Source organism: Camponotus vicinus, unplaced genomic scaffold, assembly GCF_025532165.1.
Source record: "Camponotus vicinus isolate PSW18456_S1 unplaced genomic scaffold, iyCamVici1.0 SCAF_7, whole genome shotgun sequence".
Lineage (NCBI taxonomy): Eukaryota > Metazoa > Arthropoda > Insecta > Hymenoptera > Formicidae > Camponotus > Camponotus vicinus.
Window position 1 is genome coordinate 6,014,875 of NW_028141979.1, and position 16,882 is coordinate 6,031,756.

The following is a 16,882-nucleotide window of genomic DNA, read 5'->3' on the forward strand; positions in this document are numbered from 1 at the left end:
ATTTGCGAAATTTGTTTGCACCGGAATATAGCATAATGAATTGATAGAGTGCTCACGACGATGCGTATCTATTCAGACTGCGGGATAAATTAATCCATTGTCGTGTGAAAATAAGCAATCGATATTTTTATGAACAAAGCGGATTTTATTTGTGACAATAAACTGCATTATAAATTAGAGATTTTTGAAAAATTTATTTTAGAGATAATATTGCGTGTATGTGGACGGATTATTTTTTATATTTTTTATATTTTAATATTAATTTGTTCATAGAGAGGACAACAAATAAAAAAAGCGCACACAAATTCAATGTTTTTTCAACACAAAATCGCATGTCATAATTTTAAAATTTTTATTAATACGAATTTTTATTTTATTTTTCTACTTCACGTGTTATTAAAAATAATAATATTAAATACAACTTTTCTTATATTAGTGGAACATTCTAGGATATTGAGTGTTATATTAAATTGTAATTTTTAAGATGCACATAATCAAGATTCGCGCGAAGAGAGAGGATATAAGTTTTGTAGAATCTCATAAACACATTCATTTAAAACACGTGCGAGCGCGATAGTTTCTTAGGTATTTGCGACTTATGAAAATTTAAAGTTTCATAAATTAAGAATTATGGAACAGATGTAAATTACAATTATTATCAGTTTTACTCTAGCGTATGTACGACTAAGAGTAGGCCTCGATAATCCGGTGCTATTAAAGCGAAAGTAGGAAGCAATAAGTTCAAGTTTTATGGTCGACCGATTAGTGATTTTAAGTTGGATAGGATTCAAGGTCTCCCTTGGGTGCCGAGATTAGTGCATTTGTCACTGTTTTACACACATTTAAAATGTCACCCTCTATACAAGACTAATGTAACAGTTGTCAAAGTGACGTATTTATAGCTATGGAGCGCCCGTCTGAAAATTTTAGTTATCTGCTAAAAGATGTCTGCGCTAAATGACGTTTTGATACGCACTACTGATAACCTCATAATGATAAATAATTGAACTGCGTCATGGTTATATTAGCAAGCTTAATAGTATATTCGCAATATTGTGTTATTAATAATTGCGATGATATATATGAAATTAGGATCGGCGATAACATTATCGTGAAATTTTAAGCGCGGTCAAGTATAATCAGAATTTATTTATATGTATAAACGGCATTATTGATTCTATGTGGTCTATATATTACGAATGTCGAAATAATGATGAAATATAATTTGTCGCGCGTATGGAGCATAATTGCAATATGTTTCTAGGGGCCGTTAAAGGCAAGTGCCGATATTGTCTACCGGGAAACTTAATCTTCGGCTGCTGCTGCTTCCAGGCGAATGAGGTTTCATTAAAAAAATCCAATTTTCAAGAGCGACTACGCTCAAGCCAAGGGGCAAGAATTAAATTCTGCGCGCTTTTTTTTTGCTTGCGGCAGCGCGAAATTTGATGGGTTCAGAAGGAGGCTTTCCCGATACACGGATAGCATTCTAGAATACGTAAAAAGATTTAAGCGATATTAAAGCGGAGAAAAGATGCGGAAGCAGCAGAGAGACGGTTATTGAATTGACCGAAAGGCTTTAATTATATTCGATTTACAATTAAACATATGTTATTGCTTATGATCAGAATATCGTAGTATTAGATTACATTTTGTAATAATTATACGAGCTATTTATTTCGGTTGAATTTTTCTCATTTTTAAAACATAACAAGTATGAACAAAATAAAATTTTTTGCACAAGTGTTCTGTCATTTTAGAAATAGATAATAATGTGTAATTAAAATTAATTATTATTGAATTTTAAATCTGTGTATTGTCTTATTGTCTTCGTCGAAATTTAAAATGCTCGACCAAATTGACATATGTGTGAAATACAGCTGACCCTATTTACTGGACGTAATTTACTTGCTAACGCGCGATATTTCAATTTCGCTGATGTCGCCGCTAATATAATCATGTAGATAGGTAGATAAGTATGCTTTAAATGTTTGAAATATATGACAGGGGTACCGAGAAAATGTAAAATAAAATGTAAAATGTGTGAAATAGCAATGACTAATGACCTATTTCGCGATACCTTTGCTCGTGTGATAGTGACTCTTATGACGCGCGCGGTATCTCGGAGTAAAAGGATCTACATATTCAATTAATCGTCGGTTAATTGTGGTCGGCATGATGCGGGTATCATAGTGGAAATTAGCGTAACCTCGTGAAGCATGAGAACTCGTCGCGCGTATCGAATTTATGCGTGTTGCCCGCAGTGGAAATGGAAATGTCACTCGCATCGACGCCATTCGCCGAATGGGAGAGCTATGTGAAAAGTGTCTTGCAAATAGTGGTGATGTAATTACGGGATCGTACCAAAATTCACACCGCAAATATGCAGTAATCCCCGGGGACTGCAGTTTTCATCGTAATGAAAGGAATTTATAAGCAGCTTCGCAAATTAATCTAGTTTTGTTGAAATTTCCATGTATTGAGCTTAAATCAATTTTCGTGGATGTGAAAATTTCTCTCGGTTTTAACAAAATTCTAACTGTTATTTTGTAATAATAATTTATTTCGCGTAATATCTTTTTTGGCCATAATTATGAATAGCACGATATATTAAAATAAACATTAACTAATGTAAAATAGAGATCATTAATATATATATATATATTAACAAATTTAATTATAATATTAAAGAATACAAATGTGTGTCATAAAAATAATTATCTGAAATTATAATTTTGTTAAACAAAACAATCGTGTTATATTATTATTTTAGTTTCGGGCAATTGATGATTTCTCTAAATATAATCCTTCAACTAAATTTCTCATCATTTATTACAGCACCCTAATAATTGTGACATCCTTCGCGATTCCTATTTCATTATTCGCATCTTGCATTGATAAATCGTGAAAACGATTACGCTTAGCTTTATTCGATGGAAATTTCTTTCTCGATTCTGACCGTCACGTTGAAGTCCAATGGTTGGAGAGAAAAAAAGAGAGTAACATCATTCTCTCCGATGTAGAACTCGCTTGCTCGCGAGTATGATAAAGAGATTTCCCAAGCCTCTCTCGCGTTCCCCCGTCCCCCCGGTCTGATCCGAGAAGAATGGCACGAGTGGAAGTGTCGAACATGTGCCCGGGATTGGCCGGCCCGCTTCCTCGACCGAGGAAAACTCGGCGGAGGAGTCAGGTGCAAGGATGTACATGCGCGCGGACGTCGAAATATTTCTGAAAGGAACGGCTGGTTAGGACGCGGACGGAGGATGGGGGAGGGAGATGTGGGAGATCCGGAAAGTCCTTGGCGAAGGGTGCACCTCTCTGGCGCGTCGCGGCTTCTCCGAGAGAAATGAGAGAGAGAGAGAGAGAGAGAGAGAAAAACGAGAGAGGTTGATCGTGTGCGCTGTGTCAGAGGAGAGAACGGGGTGGTCGTTCGGTCGTTCGTACGTGAAGGGTCGGTGTTAGGCAGTCGGAACATGGCATAGCGCGGGAAGGACAGGGACGATCGTAGGGAGAGGAACCGACCACCGTTGGAATGCGAACGGGACGAGGATGGCGAATGAGCCAAGGAAGAGAGAGAGAGAGAGAAACAGGAATGACGAAAATGAGAGAGAGAGAGCGAGAAAAGGGGATAGTTCCTGAAGAAGGAGGCGAAGAAAGAGAGAGACAGATTCGTTTGACAGAGTAAGAAGGGGGAGAAGGGATCTCTCTCTTGAACGGAAGATAGGGCGCGCGTAGAATCGCGCGCGCGACGGCGTGAGCGGGCGCTCGAGGCAGGTGGTGGGGGTAGAGGAGTGGTGGGGACTCGCGGGAGTAGAGGGGAGGCCGAAGGAACCAGTCGGATCCTAGCTGTAGGTCGCAGTGGCGCTTCAGTTGACAGGCTGGTACCGTGGTGCGCGGTTGGCTGGCCTGCGTGCGGTGTGCGCGTCTTCTCGTTGAGCAGAGGGCAGAGAAAGCCGGTTGAAATTTCGACGTTTAACGGGACGAAGGACGAAGTAGGACGAGGAAGGTTTCTGCGATTAGGATAATCGACTTCGGCAAATTATCCTGCGCCAAGTGACTCGACTTTGATCTCTTTGGTCGCGAGAGAAACAAGTTCGCACTCCAATTTTTCTTCTCGCGAGTGATCGATTCTGACGAAATCTGTCGATTGCGATCGGGGAATAGTGTGACGTCCGCTTTAACCGCGCGAAACGCAACAACTTTCAAAGTGCCGCGACGACGAACAGATTGAAGTGACGCGCGGATAAACAGATCGAGAGAGGCGCGAGTGGTTGTCTGTCATCGACTTGCCGCAGAGAGTTGTCGGCTCCGGTTATAGAAGGGCGTAGTAATCGAAGAGCTCGTAAAGTGAGTGAGTGACAGTGGCGGAAGTGTGTGATCGCCAGGACGACGGAGGATAGGAGGCAAGTTCTTAACGCAAGTGTATATATCAAGAGAGAGAGAGAGAGAGAGAGAAGATCGTCGTCCCTCAAGGGTCCAGACGACGCGTCGCGACGCTCGTCAAAGTCGTAACGGATCCAGAAACATCTCGCCGTCGTCTATATATTTGAGTGGTAAGTTTTTCTCTAATATAACATTCGATAAACGAACCTTACATAATTATATTAAATTGTATAACATTTTTTTACTATATAAAACATTCTTTTATATATGGCAAGTGTAAATTCTATATTTTAATGATAAGATTTACTTAGTCTAAAGAAGCAAGACGCCATCAAAATGGAAATCTTTCCGTGTCACGAAATGTCCAGAAAAACTTATCTTATCGGTAATCGACGAAGTCTGAAAATCCAGAGTTCCAAGAAAAGCATACGATTAGATTAGATAGGCTTTAGAGATTTTATAGCATTCTTTAGCTATAGTGGTTAATAATTTTCTATTTTACATGAAGTCGAATTCACGTATTATAATGTATTTTAAAAAATTGAGAAATTTGAAAATTTTCAAAAAATGATCATTTGAAATTTTTTTTAGATTAATGTGAAAGAAAAGTTTGACGAATTGATCGATGTTTTAGTCGTAATTCCTTTTACGAAAAAAAATTGTTTACCATCGCTCGTGTACAAAGATTGGCACAATTTTGGATTCGACGTCACAGTAGTCAAACTTTCGTCTGACAAAATTGTTAGAATTGTCTGACATATTTGTCTCATTGTCATTCCACGAAGTTTTGTGAAACAAGTCACTCTTCTATAACGGATGATCGCGCGTAGATCGATACGTAGATTTTCAAATAAATCGCAACAATAAGAATTTGAGGAACCTATATTTTTTTCACGGTAACTTATACAAAAATATTCCAAGATAAAATGATGCACTTATTTTTTGAGTGTACCTGGATGTTTTTTAACACAGAAAAGTTTCCGCTTTGATGGCGCCTTGCTTCTGTAGAATAAGTAAAGCTTGTCATTAAAAATGTTTGAAAGAATATATATAAAATTTTATATTTACGATATGTATAAAAAGAATATTTTATATAGTAAAAAAATGTTTCATATAATTTAATACAACTATGTTATATTAAAAAATACAAAAAGATAGTATCGTTTTTTTTTCTTTTTTTTACTATACTTTTATTTCGTCCGAGTGGAGTTAACGAATAATTTTTTCCATTATGATAATACGAGTTATTGAAACAAAATATTCTTGTTGACGTATTATTTATTGATTGCGCTCACTATCGCTCAGTACCTTTTAGAAACATAATTCGAGCTATGTTTGTACCCATATCTCGTATTTATTTCAATAATAAAACATATTAAGAGGAAAGTTACAGAGAAAAATGACGCAAGTCAGATCGTAAATCATCGAATAACACGTATCGACGTATCATCTTCGAAAACATATGATTTCTGTCATTCTGTTCCAAAACCAACGGTAAACATTTTCCTCGATATAAAAGTCACTTCGCTTATTGGTAGAACGAAACGTTTTTTACATCGGAAAAAAAATTGTACGCAATCATATGGCAAGGAATGCAAACGTTAATAGTCGTTGCCGTCGCTCGGCAATTTGATAGCAAACGGTTCAAGTTTCTGTTTCACCTGGCAACCTGGAATAGTTGGCGGCATTCGCGAGAGTCATTTCGCGAGTAATGCTTCACGGTAATATTCGCAGATCGATGTTTATGCCGTGGCGGCTGTCACGCGCAGTCTGTCGCTTCGTTCGAGCCCGCACAATACAGGGTGAAATGCGAAAGTGATCTCGCACGCGCGGCAGGCGAAAAAAAAAGAGAGAGAGAAAAGGGAAAATAAAATCGCGCGATCGTAAAACACGGAGGCTCTCGATCATGCGAAACACACCGGCGCGTGTTATGTCAGTGCGTATATACTCGTACATAAAATGGTAGAACCGACCTCGGATCCCATTTAAAGTTTGCGCTAAATCGCGGGAATTTAGTGCCATGTGGCACATACTAGTGTCACACGTACAAGCTGTCACTATCGCTGCTTCTGTTCGCGACAGTTCTTTGACGAATACGAAGTCGATTTCTCCATAACAATAATTTAGTGGAGCGCATGCGTGTATGTGTGTGTGCGTATATTATAATTACTGAATTATTTAATATCTAGAATTTATTTTACTTGATTCAAGTTTAACAGGACTCTAAATGATTGGCAGAACTTTATTTCTCGATTAAATTCTCGTAAATTAAAATTGTTCGATATAGAGATGATTTGGAGAATGATTAGAGATGATACAGATTGATCAGAACTTTTAGAATCGGGGCGTGTTGTGTGTCTAAAATTTTTACATGCATGTGCAAAACTTTTCAAACCTTTTTTTTTGAATATCGGTCAATGAAATTGTGGGGGCTTTTTGCCGATGAGGCTGCGAAATTTCAGCCAAAAGCGACTCGATTCCCGCGAATTTTCAATGACCGGCCTAATTTCTACGGGCACGTCCGCAGGATATTTTCGCGAAAGTTTCTCTGGGTATAATGGCGTTGTCCGCAGTCCAAGGCGGTGAATTTAAGAGCATTGTCGTGTCGTGCAGCCAAGTTGAAAATAAGAGAAATCCGAACGAAACTCTTTGCCTCGTGCCCACCGCAGGGAATTTTTCTTCCTTTCTTAAAATCTTTTTGTTGTAGGTATTCGTAAATCTTAATTCATCCAAGTCAACGTTTTCCATTGTTTAAGATTTATAGGAAGTCGTATATATCTATTCATTTTTTCCTCACTTAATTTTTACACGCATAACTTATATTATTATATAATAAAACAAGAAGAATTATCGCATTGTTTAATCAATTCCATATATCTTCGATTAGGATGATACGTTAGTTTGAAAATACAATAGAGAATACAATAATTTCCATATTCTAATCTTTTGGCTTTCTAAAGTTAATTGTTTTAACGATTTTTTAACGTTGTGTAAATTTTGGTCTTCCTTATAGATAAGCTTTCCTTATACCTATCTTATCTGTAAAATATATGGAAAGTATTGTATTCTCGAAACTGGGATAATCTCCTAATAGAATAGTAAACATTTCTTGGGACAAGTATTAGAACATTGAGATTATTGTGAGATTCTTGAAAGGGTTAAGCTGAGTTCACGAGGCATTTCCTAATCCTAAACAAACTTGACATCTCTTGAGGACTCCTTAAACTGTTGCATGTCTTATAAAGCTTTAATACGAGCCAACACGTCTCAGCGTAGATTTTTAGTTGTTTGTACATGCGATGGGTCTTCCTCCCTTTCTAGTTGACTTTATAAATACAGAGATGTATATGATAATCAAGAAATATAAGAAATATGAAGATAGCGAAAGAGAATGATTTAGAGAAGTTCGCGATAAATCATTCATACATTGTAATCTTTTCCCTATATGATATATATTGAGGCAAGGAATAAAATATTTTTCAATCATAACAATGAAATATCATTTTTGTCGAATGTATTTCACGAAAAATTGGAATGTAAAAAATACGTAATAATTTTTGAATTTTATATTTATCATTTTTGTATCTTAATTCTATTGAATTCTATATTTACTATTTTTCCATCTTAATATTTTTGATTGCAAATTGTTCGAATTATCTTTCTCAAAATAAGAAGATTTAAAAAAAATAAGAGTAAATGTTCAAGGAGTTAATAATAATTTCTTAAAATAGCTAATTAAATAATCCACTAAATCTATTGATATTTTGATCTTGCGTATAAAAGCTTCCCAATATTTTATTTCGCGTCTTAAAATTATTATAATATATATTATATGTTATAAAAATATGTAGAATAATTATATTATTATAGTATGTATATTTTATAACATATATTAGATTATAAGATGTATTCATTTTATAATCTAATGAAAAAAAACAGATTATTAAGATATTAATATTCCTGTTTTGAGTAGATATCAATATTATATTAACCCTCAATTATATATTATCATCATCTTCGACTTCTAGAAATCAATCCGCGAAAAGATGCACAAAGCAATTGAATCGTTCTTGCGTCGATTCTAAAAAAAAAGGAGGAAGCAAGGAGGAACTGTTTCGATTCGTGGAAATGCTGTTCGTTTCTAGGAACTAGGTTCTTGGTAAAGTGTGAGAAGAAGATTGTCGTGAAGAGACGCAAGAGATAGCGCGACGGCCGTCGGGCGATGTATCACATGTCCTGCGCGAGGATCTTTATCGGCTATCTCCTTTAAGCTCGCTCCGCGCTCTCGTGAACAGGGTCCTTCGCGACGCGGCGTCGAGGCCGCCGTTCGCGTTTCCACCAACTTCCTGCTCGCTTTCTCCTTCGTCGCTCTCGCATGAAGATTATTCTCCCGTTCGCTTTAGCCGTCCAGCAGCCGTCGGGCGGAAAAAGCAATCTGTTAACGGATCTCGTCCTTTACTCCCGCGCGACGAGAGCGTTTTTTTTTTTTCAAATTTGCTTCCCATTCGAAGGATTAGTCGATCTTAATCTTATCCGCGAGATACCGATCATTAATCTCTCTCTGGAATTGCTTAGTAGTTGAGAAATTTTATGTGTGTATCGAAATTACTCGCCTTAAATTGATATCGACATATCTATTTTTATCGTGCGATAAATTGATTTACTTACTATAACTTTTTTTATATCTTTTAATATATCACATATATATCGGTTATATTATTAAGTATTTATTTTTTTAGAATACATAAATGATATAAAATAATGTTTTCCATATATTCTGGGTACTTTCTGTATCAAAAGCAGTGAAAAATAATGTCGATGTAATGTAAATTAAATATCGACTATAATTTAAGCGCGATGCCCTTTAGGCGATAAATAAGGCTATTATTTTATAAAATTCTAGTACATTACAGTCGATCGTGTATTTGACAATTTGCGAAGAACACGGCGTTTCTGGTACGAAAATTTCTGAAGCTTTTTATTCTGTTACGTGCGATAATAAGGTAGCGTGGCATATTAAATTAGTCACGCAGGCTGTAGCGCGCAATTTGCATTGAAATTGTAAAGATATCGGCAAGCAACGCGTGGGACGTTTAGTTTATACAAGACTAAGAATAACTAGAAAGAATGGAAAAGCATTTGTATATACAATATCTCACTTAAAAAAAGTAATGTCTTATTTAAAGAGTCATTTTATATAATTTCGAGACGCTTAAATTTTTTTCTAAAATATATTTATTAGATTAACTTTGATACACTATTATATTTTTATATTGTATGAAATGTGTTTATTTATACGATATGTGTCACACATACACATATGCAAGTTTCAATCGAGCTATAAATTATCAGGCTAAACTATAATGAAAAAACTGTAGAATGTTAAATATTTTCAAGTAATTAAGTTTAGAGTCTATTAAAAATGCTATAACCATTATTTTTAAATAACTAGAGCACGGTTCACATTTGAACTTCTTAAAAGGCAATTTTAAATTTGTCGCAGAAAATACTCTCTAATTAATTCGATACTAATATTATCTATGACAATAGTACTTCAATTTCCAAATGAATAGTAGACGAATTTGCTATATCCGTAACGGTCTGATTTTTCCCCAATAAACGAGAAGATAAGCACGAGATCTAGCACGATCGATAGGACGGATAGAACACTCCTCGGTATTCATCATTTGTCTAATCCCCGAGCGAATCAATGAGAGCGGATCGAACGGATATTTCCGTCCGCCTAAATTTACGGTACTCGTGCACATCCGTCGTTTATCCGTTAATCCGCGTGTGATTTCGCGGATATCTCTCTTGATGGAGATCGCGGGCGACGTCTTAAATAGTCCCGACAGATAAGACGGAGAGCATTCGTATACTCGGTGCTCGGTAAAGGTCGAGTAGGGGGTGTAAGACGGACGGATGGACGGAACGGATTCGCTCACGCGAATTCTCGTTTCGCGAGTCGAGACGCGATTAGGATCTCGCTCCTTTTGTACGTGTTATAGTCGTGGATTTCGCGTGGAGAGAGCGGGTTATATCGATCCCCCCGGGCTTATTTTATGCCTCTATAAATTAAGCGGCGTTGAAGTACGCCGATAAGTACGACCAGAAGGACTTCCAAGAATACACCACGCTACTTAGCATTTTCGCAATTTCATTTCCGCGTATGCGCGCGCGACTACGCGTCATATCCGCTTGGTAAAGAGGGTTCATTAAAGGGCGAGTGTACACTTTATATTCATCCGCGGCTGACGTAAACGAGAGACCGGTAGTCCTTCCCCCGATATAATTTCCAACGTAAACTCGCTCTCCACCGCTAATTTATTACATCAATTTTAAAATTCAACGCTTTTTTCGAGATTATTTTTACGACGAGAGCGTTCATGTGTTTGTGTACAAATCATCTTCTACGCCAATCCACTTCACTTTATGCCACTCTCGCAGCACGCGCGATATCCTTCGTTAATAATTTACTAACATATCACACTTATATGGTCGTTTTACAAGATTCGAGTCATGTCTCTCTCTCAAAACGAGCCGCTCATGCGTTTATTCCATTCTGTACTATTTCACTCAACCGTGAGCCACCTCACCCACGTGAGCCCCTGACACCCTTTCACTTTACAGGCAAATCACACGTTTGTCACGTATTTCCGTTTGCGTTTATATGCATGCATCGAGTTTTTCCCAACATCCTGTCGTCTTATGCAACGCTTGCCAGGCGTTAGAATCTGAGAACATGAGATATAGCGCATTGTTCTCCGGTTGATTTGATTTTTCGCCGCGCTTTTCTTCGAGAAATCCGGCTTTCTCAAGTTTTAAAACATGTCAGAATTTTATAGTTTGTTTTTCAAGAATACACCACTTTACTACCATTTATAATTATGACAGATATAACAATTTATATATTATATTTAATATATATAACATATTAATATATTATATAATATATTATATTTAATATATATAATATATTAATATATTATATAATATATTATATTTAATATATTTAATGTATATAATATATATAATATATTTAATGTATAATTATATATATATATATATATATATATATATATTATAAATAAGAGAATTTTTTAAATAATCTAAAAAATACGAAAGAAAATAATATAAGCGTTTTAATAAACATTTTCAGCCATTTTAATTTCAATAAAAATCGTCGAGAAATTAATTTAAAAATATAAAAATACAGAAATCCACAAATTCCTCAAATATCTCGTATCGTGTCTCAAAGAAACGACGTGTACAAAATTGACATTCTTTTTCCAGTAAATAAAGCTTTAATACCTTGGAATGAGTTGACTCGTGACGCGATGGTGAGCATCAATTAATATCATTAGTCGCTAAAGCTTGATAATACCAATTAGCGAAATCCGGGTGAGCGCGGTGACCCCCGATGTTTGACACCCTCTGCAAGCCCAATTATCCTAATCCGAAATGAACAACTACGTGCCGTCGTGATGCCAAACACTCGTTCGCGCTGTAACAATTAACGATCGTCATTCCGACATTACTGTACCAGGTCCTTGTTAATTCCACGCGCGCACAGTAACTCTTTATTTAAATTATCTGTCAGCGTCGGGTACGGCATAATAATTATGGAACGGGATAAATCCGACGTTGATCAAAGGTCGAATGACTTGCTACGGGAAATCATTGTTCATTGTAACGTATGCGCATCTATCCATCTACGAAATGTCAAACTAATCAAAGAGACAAGTGGGCGAGGATGATTATGCCACATCTTTAGGAAGATTGATTCCTATGCTTAGAGATATAAATTATTACTCTTCATTTTATATATCGTACGTATTATCGATCTCTCTACGATAGTAAATATTGAATGAATCTGGCCCCGCGATGTAGGTAAATGTATTCGTTATAAGCTATCATTATTGTCTAAACTTTCGAGCTCCGACGATCTCGGAATATTCAATGTAATTAACTTCGACATGTTTCTCTTATCCGTTTGCTCCTTGAGTTAATTATTATTCAATAATGTAGCATTTCTATTCCTCTGTCTTCTATAGCGCTTCGCTAAGACCATAGCGAAGCTCGTGAATTCCGATTGAATTTGGATTGTTATAGAGTAGTTGATAATTCGATTTGGCAAAGTTGCTTATCCTCGTCTCTTGCATTTGCACTATCACTTCTGAGAATCCGTCCAATTAATAATCCAGCCTCGAACTTCTCAAAACAGTATTGTTAAAGGAATCTTAGCAAAGTATACACCAAGGTTGACTTAACTCTACCGAAGATATTTTACGTGTATCTATATTATTCTTACATATATTATAGTTTTGTATAAAAATTTATGTATTATCAAATTTTTATTACGAAAATTATAATAAAATTAAAATTATAATGAATATGTATCATATAACTTCTCGAATATTTTTTAAACTAAATTTTTATTCTAACTTATAATTATATATATAATTAATATATACATATATTATAACTAAGGCGTGATTGAAACGTGACAGCTGAACTGTCTTGCTTTCATAGAAATTAAATCACGCCTTAACGTTCGATATTTTTATATTTATATTATTCTCTGTAGCGTTATTTCGAAACATATAGGATATATTGAATTGGATAATTTCTCAACAATGTTTCACATTCCATTAGGTTACACTAGCCACTCTGTCAGCGTTCATCTTCCACGATCATCGACTCCCATTCACGCCTTGCCCACGACGTGCCATTGAAACATCGAATTAATCGATTGATCTGACATCCCCCGTCTAGTTCGGAACGATCGTGAGTATAATAATAGCCACGAGAAATATGCTAACGGGAAGGGTAGGGGCTCGAGAGAGAAAACCAAGTTTCTGCGTTCACGTTTTGTCGCTCGATCTGTAATTTCGCCGTGGAAAGTCCAATGAAAGATAGCGAAGGAACGAGCGGGACGGGGGAGGGAGGGAGGGGGGAAGGGGGGGAGATAGATGGGGGCTGGTGTGAGAGCAGGCCGAGGCGCACTTACAAATTATGGAGAGAGCGGAGTCGCCACCAGCCGCTGGGACGACCCGGTAATTTGGGAAGGGCGACGAGATTAAGCTGCTTCACGAAAACCATCATTTTGTCGCGACAAAGGTACGCATTATCTGCGGTAGGACGGCGGGACGATGACAGGCGCGTTCGCGCACTTTGACTTGCTAATGTCAAATTGATCTCGCGCGCACGACGATCGCTCGAGCTTCTCTCGGCTGTTTTTTATTTTTTTTTTTGTTCCCATGCGATCATCATAGAGTATATCATCGATATCGATTGCGTTACGACTGTAGGGTCTATTTTTCCCAGCTGTGAATTAGGGGCGTTGAACTGCGCGTTTTAAACAATACGTTATTAAATCTTTGAAGAGGTCCAAAGTGGCACGTTTTTGAATCTTTAAAGCTGAACTCAGGCGAGATTATATTTATTATACTTCGTTAATCTATTATTTACCGCGTTATAAATTGAAGGAAGATAATGAATATTGAGATTATATTAGCTTTAATAATATTGGCTTATCGTTTGTTTTCAATGAAAATTGCTTTTCTTTTCTCGGGGATCGATCTCGGATGGATCGATGCTGACACAGTTTTCCCTGGAATATCGGGGAAACGAGCCCTTTGTCTGCCGGGCAGACAAGGACAGCAGATGCGATCGATATCGCCGCCTGCCCTTTCGACGTTTCGAGACCTACTACCTAAGGCAGGAGTCGTCATTTCGCCACAAGGAAAGTGTATTAGCGGTTCCCTTTGATTTGCTAATTCCCAACTGCCCGCGAGCGGAATGATTCGCCCTTTGATCTTTTGCGCGTATTAACGACGCAACGCGGGCGTTAAGCCGGCGTCGCGACGTTCTTGATTTTCGTCGCTTTGAAGCGAGGTGAAAAAGTGCACACCGCTTCTGTCACCAGAAAAGCAGGCTCGCTCGCGTTAAACAATGCTGCTTGAATTTAATTGATATTTAAATTTACAAGGTACTTATCAAGTATACAGCATCATAGTTATATCGTCATTCGATATTTTTTTTCCTTCTACAGTATAATATTTTACACTATTATTAACATTTTTTTTATTATTAAATTTTATAAACTAAAATTTCATATTAAAATTTCAAAAAGTTATTGCATGACACACTAAATTTAGAGCAAATTTTGTTAAGTATTTTATTCAAAAAAACTTGATATAACGTCAGCGAGATTTTTAAATTGCACGCAACCTTTAGCTATTTCTAGAGCAGCAAGATAAACAATGAGACGCCCATTAGTCTCTTTATTTCGTGACATTGATTATAAATCTAGGATTTTAGAGCGGGGGAGAGGAGAGGAAGACTGAGAGAAAGAGGCGGGAAAACGATATAATTAATCGAACTATGATTCCCTTCGTCGCTTTGACTTGCTAATTCCGCGAATTCGGCGACGCGGAGGTCGCGGAAAAGCGCGCGTCCCCGCTTTTGTCCCGAGAAATTTTCATCGGCGCCGTTATATTTCATACGTATTGTCCGTTTCGCGTTCCGTCACGCTTCGCCGGAATCCGGCCATTCAAGCTTTTGTCGCGCGCTAAAATCCCGAGGTATGAACCCGAAATGATTAATCGAGTATATCGGTATATCGTCGCGCTATGTCACCTCCCCCCCCCTCCCCTCCTCCCCCGCGTCGATCGATGTTGATATTGATGTAGATTTTTTTCGCTTGGCGTTCGCCCTGGTAAGCGGGAAATCAAATAAACGACGCTATCACCGCGCCTATCACGGCCCTCGTGGATAACGAAGTTTGTTTTTTTCCCGGAAAAACTCGGGCGCGTCGCCGATCGCGCTCTGTTCCACGCGCATTTTGGATAAACTCATTTGGAGACGCCATTACCCGAAAAATTATTGATTCATCGCAGTTTATTGCGTGCAAAAAAATGATCTAACGTATTTTGTTTTTATTGATGCGCGCGTTTACGTAACTCGCCTCTCTCTCTAAAGGGTTTTGAAGCATAAACATCACTTTATACCCTATCGTAACTTTCATACTATCATTTCAAACGAAACCTCCGCAAAAGTAGCGATAAAATAAAGAATCGAAGAATCAAAATGAAAGAACCAGAGAAACATGAAGAGTCTCGAGATTCAGCATCGTTTTTGAAATACATTTTTTTTACCAAGTCTCAATGAGAAATTAATATACTCTCTTGCGAGCGAGCGAACGATGGGGGAACCGAAGGGTAATAGATAAGCAGCCCGCGTCATCTGCAGCGGATGACAAATGTCGACCGTTAAGAAGAGTGAATGGGTACTCTATACATCACGAAGATAATTATATTATAGTGTTTCTGGCGAGAGTATTTTTAGACGTTTAGAGCACGTCGGTATCGCGTGGAACACCGGTCGTCCTCCCCTGACAGTCGCATCCCTTTCGCTTCAACTGTACGCTTGTATCGCGTGCGAAGATAACAGAAATAGATCCTGTTACGAGAGGAGGGGTGAAACATTAAATCGTTCATTATTTGTCCCCCTTTGGCCGTATCCGAGAAATGTGCAGCTGCAACTATACCAGATTACTCGTATGCGACATTAATCTGCGCGTAAAATACTATTTGAATTGTCATTTTATACGTCCTCGACAATCCCGGGATGCTTTTGTAAAAACAGATGGAGGATGGAGATTATAAACTAAAGATAAAATTATTTCAATAGTAAAGTAGTCATATTTTGACAATCTTTAAATCTCATTTAAATAAAATTAATATAAAGACATGCTTTTAAGTAGAAAGTGATTTTTTTTCTCTCGAGTGCGAAATATTTTTGTCGATCTCGTACTAATCGTATTGTAACCTTTACTATAACATATATTTACACATTAATTTTTTTAGTAACTGTATCAAAATTATCTGTCTATGATGGCCTTTGAATTTCATCTGCAGTATTTGATTATATGCCACATGTTCCTAATTCGTACATACATATATGCAGTGAATATGATTAATACGTTAAACGGATTTCTCTCTCAAGATAATTAGTTTGTACAGATGCTAATTTCAGAGATGAACACGTATATGTGCACATTTGGGGATGTTACAGAATGCGATTTCAAACAAGCTTGCAAAAAGCAGGAATTATCAAACAGCTGTTAACGTGAACAATTTACGTGTTGCGCAAGAGAGAGATAGAGAGAGAGGAAGGTAGAGTGGGGGAGGAATATTGGAGAGAGAGAGAGAGAAAAAGAACTATTATGCAATTCTGTGGTCGAGCAAAAGACATTCTCGTGAACTCGAATTAATCCGCGGTTTGTATTATGACCATCAAAAGAACTCTTTTTAACGATACCGTCAGGAACACACAAATCGTTGCTAGCATGACTTTAAGCATTCTCGATGATGGGCTCTCGAGCACGTTCACGAGCCTTTCCTTTTCGCCAAATGCCCTTCGAGGCACATAAGGATCCCATTGTTGCTCAGCATTAAATATTATTGCTCTTGTACAGCGTGAGAAAGATACTGAATTT

General features: G+C 37.3%; 1 protein-coding gene across 12 annotated transcripts in view; it reads left to right on the forward strand.

Annotated features, from left to right (window-relative positions):
- Olf413 (DBH like monooxygenase olf413) overlaps positions 1-16,882 on the forward strand; it is a 266,419-nt gene that overhangs the window by 60,201 nt on the left and 189,336 nt on the right. For 6 of the 12 annotated variants that reach the window (XM_083103940.1, XM_083103932.1, XM_083103934.1 and 3 more), the window contains one exon: positions 13,036-13,167. The exons of 1 other annotated variant lie outside the window; for it this stretch is intronic. The gene's annotated coding sequence lies outside the window, so the exon portion shown is untranslated. Of the gene's footprint in view, positions 1-3,878; positions 4,551-13,035; positions 13,168-16,882 lie in introns of those variants that run through there. 5 more of the 12 variants (XM_083103931.1, XM_083103944.1, XM_083103942.1 and 2 more) reach the window with 2 other exon arrangements.